Below are 12,056 nucleotides of genomic sequence, written 5' to 3'. Positions count from 1 at the left end.
AAATTACTACGTTTTAGAAAACACTATCACGGGGACTTTCAGGAGCCTGGAGACAGATGGAGGAGAAGACAGAAGAGAGATTAAGTAAGGAGAAGAACCGTAAGAGTTTAAGAAAAGAGAAAATACATCTTGCATGTCCACCCTTAATTCAGTGGGCTCCCCAGCTTCTCTACAGGGCTGTCTTGCAGAGATAAAGGGGCATCCATAGCTCATCAGGGCCCCCTGGGATCAGGCCAGAGGGGTGGCACTTTGCCAGCATGAAGAAGTGTGCAGGGCCTGATTTGGAGGTGACAGGAGTAGTCAGGGGTTATTTTGAGAGCTGGAAATTTAATCCTTTGGACCTTTTACTCCCCACCCCCGCTTTTTAGCCAAGTTCTCTGCCAGCTTCCTTCCCCTGAGACTAGTAGCACGAGGTAGGGCAGACTTCACAGCCCAAGATGAGATGGCACAGCCCATCCAGGGAAGAGGATATTTTCTTTTCCTCTGGACTCAGAATAAAGCTCTGAGAGCATAGATACACAATTTCTAAAATTTCTAAATAAATTTCAAGGCAAACAAAATTGTTTTACAAGACCTTAAATTGTTTTCCTCTTTAAAATAGTACAAGCACAAGATGTGAAGGAGGCCATACTTAAAAAAACTTGAAATGGAGTAAGTTATGTGATAAAAGATAGTATTACAATAGTTCTGGATTAAGGCCAAGTAAATTTGTAATGTTACCCTCTAGTTTCTATGGGAATTTTTTTAGAATCATATTGTTACAAAAGCTTTAGTCCAGGCACAGATTAGTTAGGGAATTAGCTGAAGCCTGTGAAAGCAGTTTGGATCTAACGACAAATGCAAAAAAAATAGGAGGGCACAGGAGAGTTGGCACTGAAGAGACCTTGACATCATTTTCAGAACTGATGGGTAAGAGGTGGAAATGAAAGAAAGGGTGGGTCAGGAGAGAATGAATACTCCAGCATGGGAGGAATAGAGAAGCAGAACAGAACTGAGAGGAGAGGGTCCTGGACTTGGCTGTAAATATCATCATAATAGCTAATATTTATTGAATGTGTGCCAGGCACTGTTGTAGGCACTCCAAATGCATTACCTCATTGAATCCTCATTAATAGTTTTATGTAGTAGAGATGGCTTTTATCCCCATGTATAGATGATACATTCAAGACACAAAGAAGCTGAATAAATTGCCAGGGTTCACACAGCTAGTGATTGAACTGAGCTGGGTACCTGGAGCTTTCCTCGGTGAGTGCTGGGTATATGGTATGTGAGTCAGGAGTCATACTTAAAAGATGCAGGATGAAAGCTGGTAATCATTTTTCAAAATCACGCTGACAAGCTAAGCGGACCCAAACTAAAAAGTACAAAATTCAGTGGGAATATATTCAAATCACATAAATTCAATTCCACAAATGTTTATTGAGTGACTACCCAATATTGGGGACTGATCTACAATCTTAGGCATCATTGAACAAAATGGACAAAAATCTCCTTCTTGGAGTTTATGTTCTTGTAAGGACAGACTCAAAACAAACAAAATAGAAAATAGTATATTGTAAGGTGATAAGTGTTAGGCAGAAAAGCTGATCAGGGTAAGGAGTATGGAGAAGTGCAACTATAAATAGCAAGTTTTGTGTATGCCTTACTAAGGGGAATTTAAGCAAAGACCCATAAGAAGGAAGTGGATGTCTAGTGGAAAAGCATTCCAGACCAGTGAAATCCTAAAGTAGCATTTGAGCATTTGCCTGGTATATATAATGTACAGTTCTACTCATATGTCTTAAAACTCACCTTCCGAGTGAGGAATGAGATGAGCGAAGTAAATTGAAAAATTGCCTAATAGTATAATAGCTCTCATTTACACTTCATATGTTCCAAGCATTGCACTAAGTGCTTTACATATGTTTTCTCATTTAACCTTTATAGCCACCATGTCTAATATTATGTTTGTCCGTATATTACATATAAAAAAGCTGGAACCCAGAGAAATTTGATAATTGAATTTTGATAATTGATTTGAAAGTTGATAATTTGATTAAATTTTAATAATTAAAATTCGATGTCAATTCAAACCCAGATTTGTCTTACCTCAAAGCCTATATTCTCACTACCATCCATACTTTGCCTCCCTATTTTAAAAATTAACTATTTATGGAGCAAATATTTGCAGTAAACACTTTTACATATATAATCTGTAACTACACTGTTGCTTAGGTTTCATTTGGAAGGACACTGACTAAGGAAATACAGAGAAAAGCATGAAACCCAAGCCAAGTCTGCAACTCTATTAAAAACACCAAGACTTCAATATGTAAGTGATTTCATGTTTCTTTCATTGATTTATCAAATACTTATTAAGGACTAGTAATATCCCAGACATTATTCTAGACATTGAGGTTACAAAACTGCCTGGCCTTTTGGAACTTACATTCTAGTGGACAGCTCTTTCCCCAGCTAAGTTTACAAATACTGTTGTTACAGCACCTCAGAATTTTCATAATGTTTCTGAAGACATTATCTCATGTGCCCAAAAGAAAATAAACAGGCTCTTGAGTGCTGAACTTTTAACTTAATTATAGCTTTCCAGAGCCATGAGTATTAGGCCATTACAAACACCTTTACCACAATTAAGTTCAATGTGTCTAGGGTTTCCTTGTCCTAATCCCTTTGTCTTAAACAGTGCATAGAGGTCCTCTGAGAATGAGATGCCACAGCGAACTCACAAGGGGTTATGGGACAAATTTTGAGAGAAACTTGGCATGCGTTAGACATTGTGCAATGTGCTAGTTTAGGGCAGTTCGTGTATTTCAATATTAGATTGCACTACATTGTTTTAGATGATGTCATATCATTGGAAAGGTAGGTTTTTGAAAGTTACTATGATGAAAATGAAGTGCCTGTCAAAGTGTAACAGGAAAGATTGGCGGCAACATTCGGTCTGTTTCTAAGATTTGAAAAATTGTGCTGTGCTAGGCAGGCACCCATCTGTTAGTATGATTATTTAAGAGTTATACAAAAATATGTTTCTTTCAATTTATGTGCATTATTTTTTGAAGTTACTAAGTTTTTAGGTCGGAAATATGCTGTTTGTATCTAAATTATACAACAATGGACCTATTCAGTATTTCTTTAGACCTAGGGGGCACAATGAAAAAATTACTGAGGAACTAAGGGTTCATGAACTAAGATAGTTTGGGGACCTCTGTCTAACCCCACAATCTTTCTTTCAAATTAAAAAGAAATTTAAAATATCATGCATTCATTTTCTAAGAAATATATGTTTCATTTTATTTTTCATGTTTATCTTCTTTCCAGTCAGCTGACTTACCAGTCTTCTAATAGCTTTGCTTTATATCCTTTTGAGAGATGGGAAAATGGTGCATAGCAATTAAGTGACCTATAAGAGCATAGATCCCAAGGTCCTCAAACTCCCAATAGGGCTGCCTCTAGTCCATATGGCATCTTTGCTCAAATTAGAAAAAATGCCTCCCTCTCATGATACTTCTATTAATGAGAAATTTGTCTTAATAAATATACAAGGCTGTAATGTATGTGATTTGACTGGTGCTCTCTTAGGTGTTGTATACACGTCCATGGCAGCACTGTTCCTAATCTTGAATTCTTTCCACTACATACATTTTAATTGAGTGCCAAGCTTCACCCCCAAACTCATGTGCAAGAAATGTAATTTTATTTTCCTGCAATCAACCTTAACTTACCTTCTGGGCTTACATTCCACTGGGAGTCATTCCCATTTCCTCTTCCAGGGAGACAATGCCAAGGTGTAGTTGGTTGCTAGCCATGCTGCATTCCTAAAGTCATCTTTATTGCCCTCACTGGGTAGGGCCAAGGGCACTAAACATCTCACTCACAGTCTGGCACAATGAATTGTCCTTCCCTAAATAGCAATCCTCTCCTTTTAAGAAATATACTCTCTAGAGCAAATGTTTCCTCCAGTGAAGCAAAAATTTAAAGAAGAATTGAGTTAACAAAGGAAAAAAGTGGCAGACTTTTAAAGTCGTATTTACTTTTGCAGCTTTTATCTGTAGATGTGTATGCCTATGACTAGTGGTTTATTTTGCACAAATTATAATTCAGGCATATTTTAGTTTGAAAACTATTGAGTAAATACCACTTTTGAGGGGGTTGGTAAAAAGAGATCGGCTTTAGTGAAAAGATGCTAGAGGCAAGAAGCTGGGGCTTTGGGCCCTGGAGTTGGGTCCTAGAATTCAGGTGGTAGTGAGGGAGTTGTAAGAATTCAGGCGGTATGAGGGTGTATGTAAGCAGAGGAATGATCTGTTTCAGTGATGGATGGGCAGAGTGGGTGAGGATGACAGAAAAATCTGGAGAGGAAGTCAAGATCTGCTACTGGGTCATGGCTGAGCCAAAGATTATACTGTTGTTTAATAAGCATAGGCAAAAGTTTTGGCCTTTCCCTCATTTCTTTGATGTGTATCTTTGAGGCTTGGATACTTAGGGATGTATTTCATAATCTTTAAAAAATAATCCTTTACTTTCTACCATAAAGACACATACACATGTATGTTCATTGCAGCCCTATTTACGGTAGCAAAAACATGGACTCAACCTAGACACCCATAAACGATGGACTAGATAAAGAAAATTTGGTACATATACACAATGGAATACTACACAGCCATAAAAAAGAATGAGATGGCGTCCTTTGCAGCAACATGAATCCAGCTGGAGGTCATTATCCTAAGGTCATTAATGCAGAAACAGAAAATCAAATACTGCATGTTCTCACTTACAAGTGGGAGCTAAACATGAAATACACGTGGACACAAAGAAGAGAACAATAGACACTGGGGCCCACTTGAGGTTGGAAGGTAGGAGGAGGGTGAGGATTGAAAAACTACCCACTGGATACTATGCTTATTACCTGGGAGATAAAATAATTTGTACAACAAACCCCCGTGACACACAATTTATCCATGTAACAAACCCCATGAACATAAAATAAAATTTGAAAAGAATAAATAAAATAATGATTTAGGTAAGTGCTAATTTCTATTCAGTAATAGTTCCTGTTTAAAAAGTATCTACTGGGCTGCATGCGGTGGCTCACGTCTGTAGTCCCAGCACTTTGGGAGGCCGAGTCAGGCGGATCACAAGGTCAGGAGTTTAAGACCTGCCTGACCAATAGGATGAAACCCTGTCTCTACTAAAAATACAAAAATTAGCCTAGTGTGGTAGCATGTGCCTGTAGTCCCAGCTACTTGGGAGGCTGAGGGAGAAGAATTGCTTGAACCCAGGAGGCAGAGGTTGCAGTGAGCTGAGATCATGCCACTGCACTCCAGCCTGGGTGACAGAGCAAGACTCCATCCCCCCGCCCCCCCCAAAAAAAGAAAAGAAAAGAAAAGAAAAAAAAAAGTATCCACCAAGAGTTTTGTAAACTTTTATCCCAACTAATTCTCTCAATAATGCTATGAGGGAGTCATTATTTATATTTCGCATGTGCCAACACAGAGGTTCAGGTGGGGGAAATGATTTTTAGCTTGCATGGTTCAACTATAAGTGGTCTTCTAGCTGGTGAGTGGTTTAATGTGAATTCTGATCCAGACCTGATGATTTTGAAGGCCATTCCCTTCTCACTGCACCCATAGCCAACTCTCATGATGACAAAAAGGCCTTGATGCTGTGGAATTACATAAATGTGAAGCTGCTGGGAGTATCCAAACTTAGGTTGTTTGGTTTAAGTACATAAAGATGTTTTTCAATTTTCCTGAAAAACGAAACAACACTGAAACTGTCATTCAATGAATAAAACAAAGGTTGTTACTTTAAAGAGAAATAATTTGAATGGCAATGTAAAATACAAATATACCAATTATTTTGGTGACAAAACTCCAACTTTCCACACAGCCTGTAATGGATTCATGAGCAGTTGATGAATGAAAGTCCACATCCAAAGCTTGCTTAGTCTTTACAATTTACGCTTTAAATTGAGGTGTAACTTAAACATGATAAAGTCTACTACACTTCAATGTATAGCTCACTAGTTTTTTACATACGTGTAAACCTATGTAAACAACACCCAGTTGAAGATATAAAGTATTTCCAATACTCAAGAAAATTCCCTTATGTTCCTTTCCCATCCATGTCCCTCTAGGGTAACCAGTATTCTGAGATTTCTTTCTTTCACTTAACATTATGTCTGCAAAATTCGTCCTTGTCATTGTGTGTAGCAACAGTTTATTCTTTTTCTTTGTTGTATTCTAGTATATGAATTTGCCACAAGTAATTTACCCATCTACTGTTGATGGATTTTTGGATTGTTCTTTTTTTTGGCTTAAAACACAAGGCTACTATGATCATGCTTGTGTTTTTCCCGATTAAGATTTAAAAATCAACTTAACATTCAGCTATTCTTGAATCTTATTGTCATTGAGATTCTGAAAGCTTTTTTCTACAGACAATTTTATAAGAAAGAGATTTGTGTTGAGTCAACACCTTGATAGTTGTTACTGTCTTAGAAACACTTCTTTTAAAAAATAAAAAAATCTTAGAATTATAGAGTCTAAAACAAGTTGAATAGTAGAAAGCACTCTTCAGAAAATACTGTTGAGGTCATCTGTTCTCAGGAACACTTTAATGTGGCTGTCTAGAGTGTTATTTTTAAATCCTTGATAAGATTTGAAGAGAGTTCACACTGTAGTTTGGAGGCCCCACTGCCAAGGCAATCAATTGAAGTCTGTTCAGAGGACAAGTAAATTATTTTGGAAAACATTAAGGACCTGGAATGACTTCGTCTCTTTGTCATATGCTTAGATGTCTTTACTATTTGAAATTGGAGGAATAATCACATAAGAATTGTTTTTAATTTCAAGAAGCTAGAAAGGACACAATAGTCATTATAAGGCCATGTGAGTTTTAATGCCATTTGTGGTATATATTCTGGGGTAACAAGGTAAAGGGGAGCTAGGGAATTGAGAATGAGTGGCTCCAAGCTATACCTGATTTCCTCCCAATTCATATCTCCCAAAGACCTAGAAATTCCCTTGGGAAACAGCCTCCAGGAAGGCTCACACTGCTGAATGGCACTGGCAGTCTGTTGGGAGAAATAAGACAGCCGAGGCCAGAGGTTGCCAGGCAGGGGGTAGGGGTGGGGGGTGGAGAATGCTGGGGTTTGCTGCAAGTTGTTAATAATAAAAGCTAAAACCTGTTTACTAGGCACATTAATTCACAACAGTTTTTTTTTTTTTTTTTTCTTCAACTCCTACTTTAAGTTCCAGGGTACATGTGCAGGATGTGCAGGTTTGTTAAATAGGTAAACGTGTGCCATGGTGGTCTGCTGCACAAATCAACCCATCACCTATCCTCAGCAAACTAATGCAGGAAAAGAAAACCAAACACCACATGTTCTCACTTGTAAGTGGGAGCTGAATAACAGGGACACAGGGAGGGGAGCAACACACACTGGGGCCTATTGGGGGTATAGGGGGAGGGAGAGCATCAAGATAAATAGCTAATGCACGCAGGGCTTAATACCTAGGTGATGGGTTGATTTGCATCCTTTTTAGCTTTTCTTCCTGATGCTCTCCCTCCCGTCGCAGCCTTCCACCAGCCCCATTGTGTGTTGTTGCCCCCAACGTGTCCATGTGTTCTTATCGTTCAGCTCCTGCTTATAAGTGAGAACATGTGTTGTCTGGTTTTCTGTTCCTGCAATTCACAACAGTTTTATTACTATTTTACATAAGTGAACACAGGTTTTAGAGAATTAACTAATTTGCCGAAGGCTGTATTGCCAGAAAGTGGAAGAACTGGGACTGGAACTCAGGCTGTCTGACTGTAGAATCTGGGCTCTTAATCACTGAGTATAACCTCAGCTGGGACACTCACTGGCTAACACACAGGAGACTAGCTGTCTCCTTCACCTCCAGTTGAGGGTAGGGCTTTACCTAGAGTTGGAGTCAAAAACACAACACCAATAGGGATCAGGCAAGTAAAAATGTGAGGCAAGTGAACTAGGTAAGATGATAAGGAGAATAAGAATTAATTATAATAATAATGCCGGGCATAGTGGCTCATACCTAATCCCAGCACTTTGGGAGGCCGAGGCGGGCAGATCACCTGAGGTTGGGAGTTTGAGACCAGCCTGACAAAATGGAGAAACCCCGTCTCTACTGAAGGTAAAAAAAATAATAATAAATAAAATAAAAAAAAAATTAACTGGACGTGGTGGTGCAGGTCTGTAATCCCAGCTACTTGGGAGACTGAGGCAGGAGAATCGCTTGAACCTGGGAGGCAGAGGTTGCAGTGAGCCGAGATCGCGCCATTGCACTCCAGACTGGGCAACAAGAGTGAAACTCCATCTCAGAAAAAAAAAAAAAAAAGAGTTAATAATAATAAAAATAAAAACTAACATTTGTTGAGTTTCTACTGTGTGCCAGGCACTGCTCTAAGTGCTTTACAAATTTTAACTCTCTTAATCCCTCAAATGATATAATGAGATAAACACTATAAGGATGCCCATTGTATATAAGAGGATGATACAGGTCAGAGAAGAAAAACTGCTTGCTCAAGGTCAAACAGCCAGAGGACCCCAGCTCTTATCACTGTGCTGTATATTCACAGGAACCTGGCATGGTGGGCACAGTCGGGCACTGAGGCAGCTTGCCTCCAGCAGGAGGAATACTGCTACTCAGCTCTAGATGATTGCCCTAAAGAAATTCATGCCCACTGGTAATATGGAATTGTTTACGAAATCTAATTTTTTAAAGTTAACAATTAATTAAAAACAAAATAGCAGGCCAAGCCAATCTTTGGGTGAAACTGGCCCATAGACTGCAAGCCTGTGATCTAGTTAGAGTGAGTTTTCATGGCATGAAAGAGAAACATGATCCTGGTAACATTCACATACTGCCTTTTGAGTGTAACTCAAAACTATGTTGATGGCAGGTCTTGTGTTGTGAGAGCTGAGAAGCAAAGCACCCTGACTCCTAGCAGTAGGTCTTTGTGAGTGGACACCAGTTACCAACCATATCAATGAAGGGTCATATTTTAAAATTCCAGGGCCATGAGAGAGTTGTTTTATTTCTGCAGGATATTTAGATTACAGATTAACTTTTTCATTTGGACCACAAAAGGTTAGCACAACTTTATCAGGTTCTGGGTATTACATTACCCTTTTAATTCTCGTTAGTCAGTCTTAAAATAGATTGACATCATTTTGGTCTCTGCTTTAAAGTGCCTGCCTTTCAATTTCTTATTTATGAAGACAGTCCTCCCTGTATAGCTTTGCAAAATTAGACTCTAATAATGTATATAACACAATATCAAAAGCCCATATTTCCATATAAAAACAATCTATTAAACTAAAGGTGACTGCTTCCAAATTTTTTTCTCATAATATTAGTCATTTGTTTACTTGTTACTTGTTTTGTCACCTATTGTAGAGTCATAGGTGTTAAACAAAAAACTTACTAGGCAATATTTTTAGGAGAGTCTTTCTTTTACCTTATTTTCTCCCCTTCAAACCTTTATATTTATATTGAATATGTACTCTAGGTTCTCAGGAAAAAAAAAATGTTTAAGCATTTTATTAGTCTCTTAGGGTTGCCTTAAGAGAGTACCACAACCTGGTGGCTTAAAACAACACAAATTTATTCTTTCACAGTTCTGAAGGTTAAAAGTCTGAAATCAAGCTGTTGCAGGGCTGTGCTTCCTCTGGAAGCTCTAGGGAGGAATCCTTCCTTGCCTCTTCCTAGCTTCTCATGGTTGTTGATACTTGGCTTGCCTTGCATCACTCCAATCTCTTCCTCCGTCATTACATGGCCTTCTCCCCCCGTGTGTCTCTGAGTCCAGTTCTCCTTCTCCTTATAAAGACACCAGTCACTGGATTTAGGACCCACTCTGATACACTATGACCTCATCTTAAGTTGATTATATCTGCAAAGACATTATTTCCAAATAAGGTCATATTCACATTTTTCATGTGGATGTGCATTTTAAGGGAGGGTACTATTTAACCCAGTATGAGTATCTATTAGTAACTTGCACAAAAATAATCAGAATAGCTAGAGAACAAAATTATCAGAGTTAACTGTTATATAAGACTTGAAATATGACCCAACAATCAGCTGGCAAACTCGAAAGTATATGACTTTACAAAATTTTACAGTATGCATTGTGGAGATTAACCTCATTCCTTCTAACTTCTTACCTGTTTGTATTAGTCTGTTTTCACACTGCTATAAAGATCCTACCTGAGACTGGGTAATTTTTAAAGGAAAGACGTTTAATTGACTCACAGTTCTGCATGACTGGGGAGGTCTCAGGAAACTTACAATGATGGTGGAAGGCAAAGGGGAAGCGAGGCATGTATTACATGGTGGCAGGCAAGAGAGAATGAGGGGGAAAGCGCCAGAGACATATCAAACAACCAGATCTTGAGAGAACATACTCACTATCATGAGAACAGCATGGGGGAAACCACCCTCATGATCCAATCATCAGTTCCACAGATCTTTAGGGCAGGGGCAAAATGCCACCACTTTCTTTGCTAAAGCATAGCAAGAATGACCTTTACTCCAGTTCCCAATAAGTTCCTCATCTCCATCTGAGACCACCTCAGCCTAGACTTCATTGTCCATATCACTATCAGCATTTTGGTCAAAGCCATTCAACGAATCTCTAGGAAGCTCCAAACTTTCCCTCATCTTCCTGTCTTCTTCTGAGACCTCCAAATTGCTCCAACCTCTGCCAGTTACCAGTTCCAAAGTTGTCTCCATGTTCTTGGATATCTCATAAGAATGTGCCACTACTTGGTACCAATGTTCTGTATTAGTCTGTTTTCACACTACTATAAAGATACTACCGGAGGTTTCAGGAAACTTACGATCATGGTGGAAGGCCAAGGGGAAGGAGGGTATGTCTTACATGGTGGTGGGTGAGAGACAGAGAGAGAAGGGGGAAGCACCAGACACTTATCAAACAACCAGATCTTGTGTGAACTCACTCACTATCATGAGAACAGCATGGGGAATCTCCCCCCACGATCCAGTCACCTTCCATCAGGTCCCTCCCTTGACATGTGGGGATTACAACTCACATTACAATTGGAGGTGAGATTTGGGTAGGGACACAGCCAAACCCTATCACTATTCTACTTTCATTCTTTCTTTTGTCCCATTTTATCCACTGGCTTGCTGAAATTTCTGTTTCATCTGGTCATATTCTATGAATTTTGATAAAACACCTGGAGGTTTTCTGAAACAAAGATTGGTAGGAATAAATAAATAATAAAATAACCACTGCTAATTTTATGGTAATGTTGAAATATTGGCCTGCTTCTGAGAGCAAATTTACTATGAGATGCTTGCTAACATGATAAAGTACCAGTGTAGATCTCAAAGTGAAGGCTGTAATTGCCCAGACCTTTTCACATTAGGTGTCTGCATGAGTTATAACTCTTTTGTGAAGATAAAAAGAGTTCTGCAAGAAATTGCCCCAGTGCTGTAAGGACTGTCAGACAGGAGGGCATCTCAAATGAGATTAATGATGTTTGCCTTAATATAAGAAAATTTAGCATAATCAAGATTACAAATTCTGCAGAAACCTGCCAGCACTCATTTATTTTGAATAAATATTATTTTTAATTAAAGTCCTAAGGTAGGTTATTCCTGAAATAATGAGATGTACAGTGATTTCCTTTGGGAATTAATGTTCTTTCTTAATTTTCAGTCATTCTGATGATCACAGCTCATTCAGTCTTACTCATGGCAGTCAGCTTGGTAGGACACGCTGATTTCCAGCTAAAGGCACTAATAACCCTGTATTTGTTTTTCATGGCACTCTCATTTTCTAATTATATTTATCATTGAACCCAAACACTCTTTATAGGTATGTCCATCCATAGCAGTATATAGTGAGTATGATTCATAAAATTAGGAAATCACTCACAAAATAAAGCTTCATAAAATAAAAGGAACATAAAATCAGAAAATTATAGTATTGTTATTTTAACTATTTTAAAAATTGGTTCTGCTTCTTTGTGAGGCATTTTGCTAGGTGTTTTATGCACATCAACTCTA

The sequence above is a fragment of the Macaca mulatta genome, chromosome 2, assembly GCF_049350105.2.
Source record: "Macaca mulatta isolate MMU2019108-1 chromosome 2, T2T-MMU8v2.0, whole genome shotgun sequence".
Lineage (NCBI taxonomy): Eukaryota > Metazoa > Chordata > Mammalia > Primates > Cercopithecidae > Macaca > Macaca mulatta.
Note: the sequence above shows the minus strand (reverse complement) of the source record.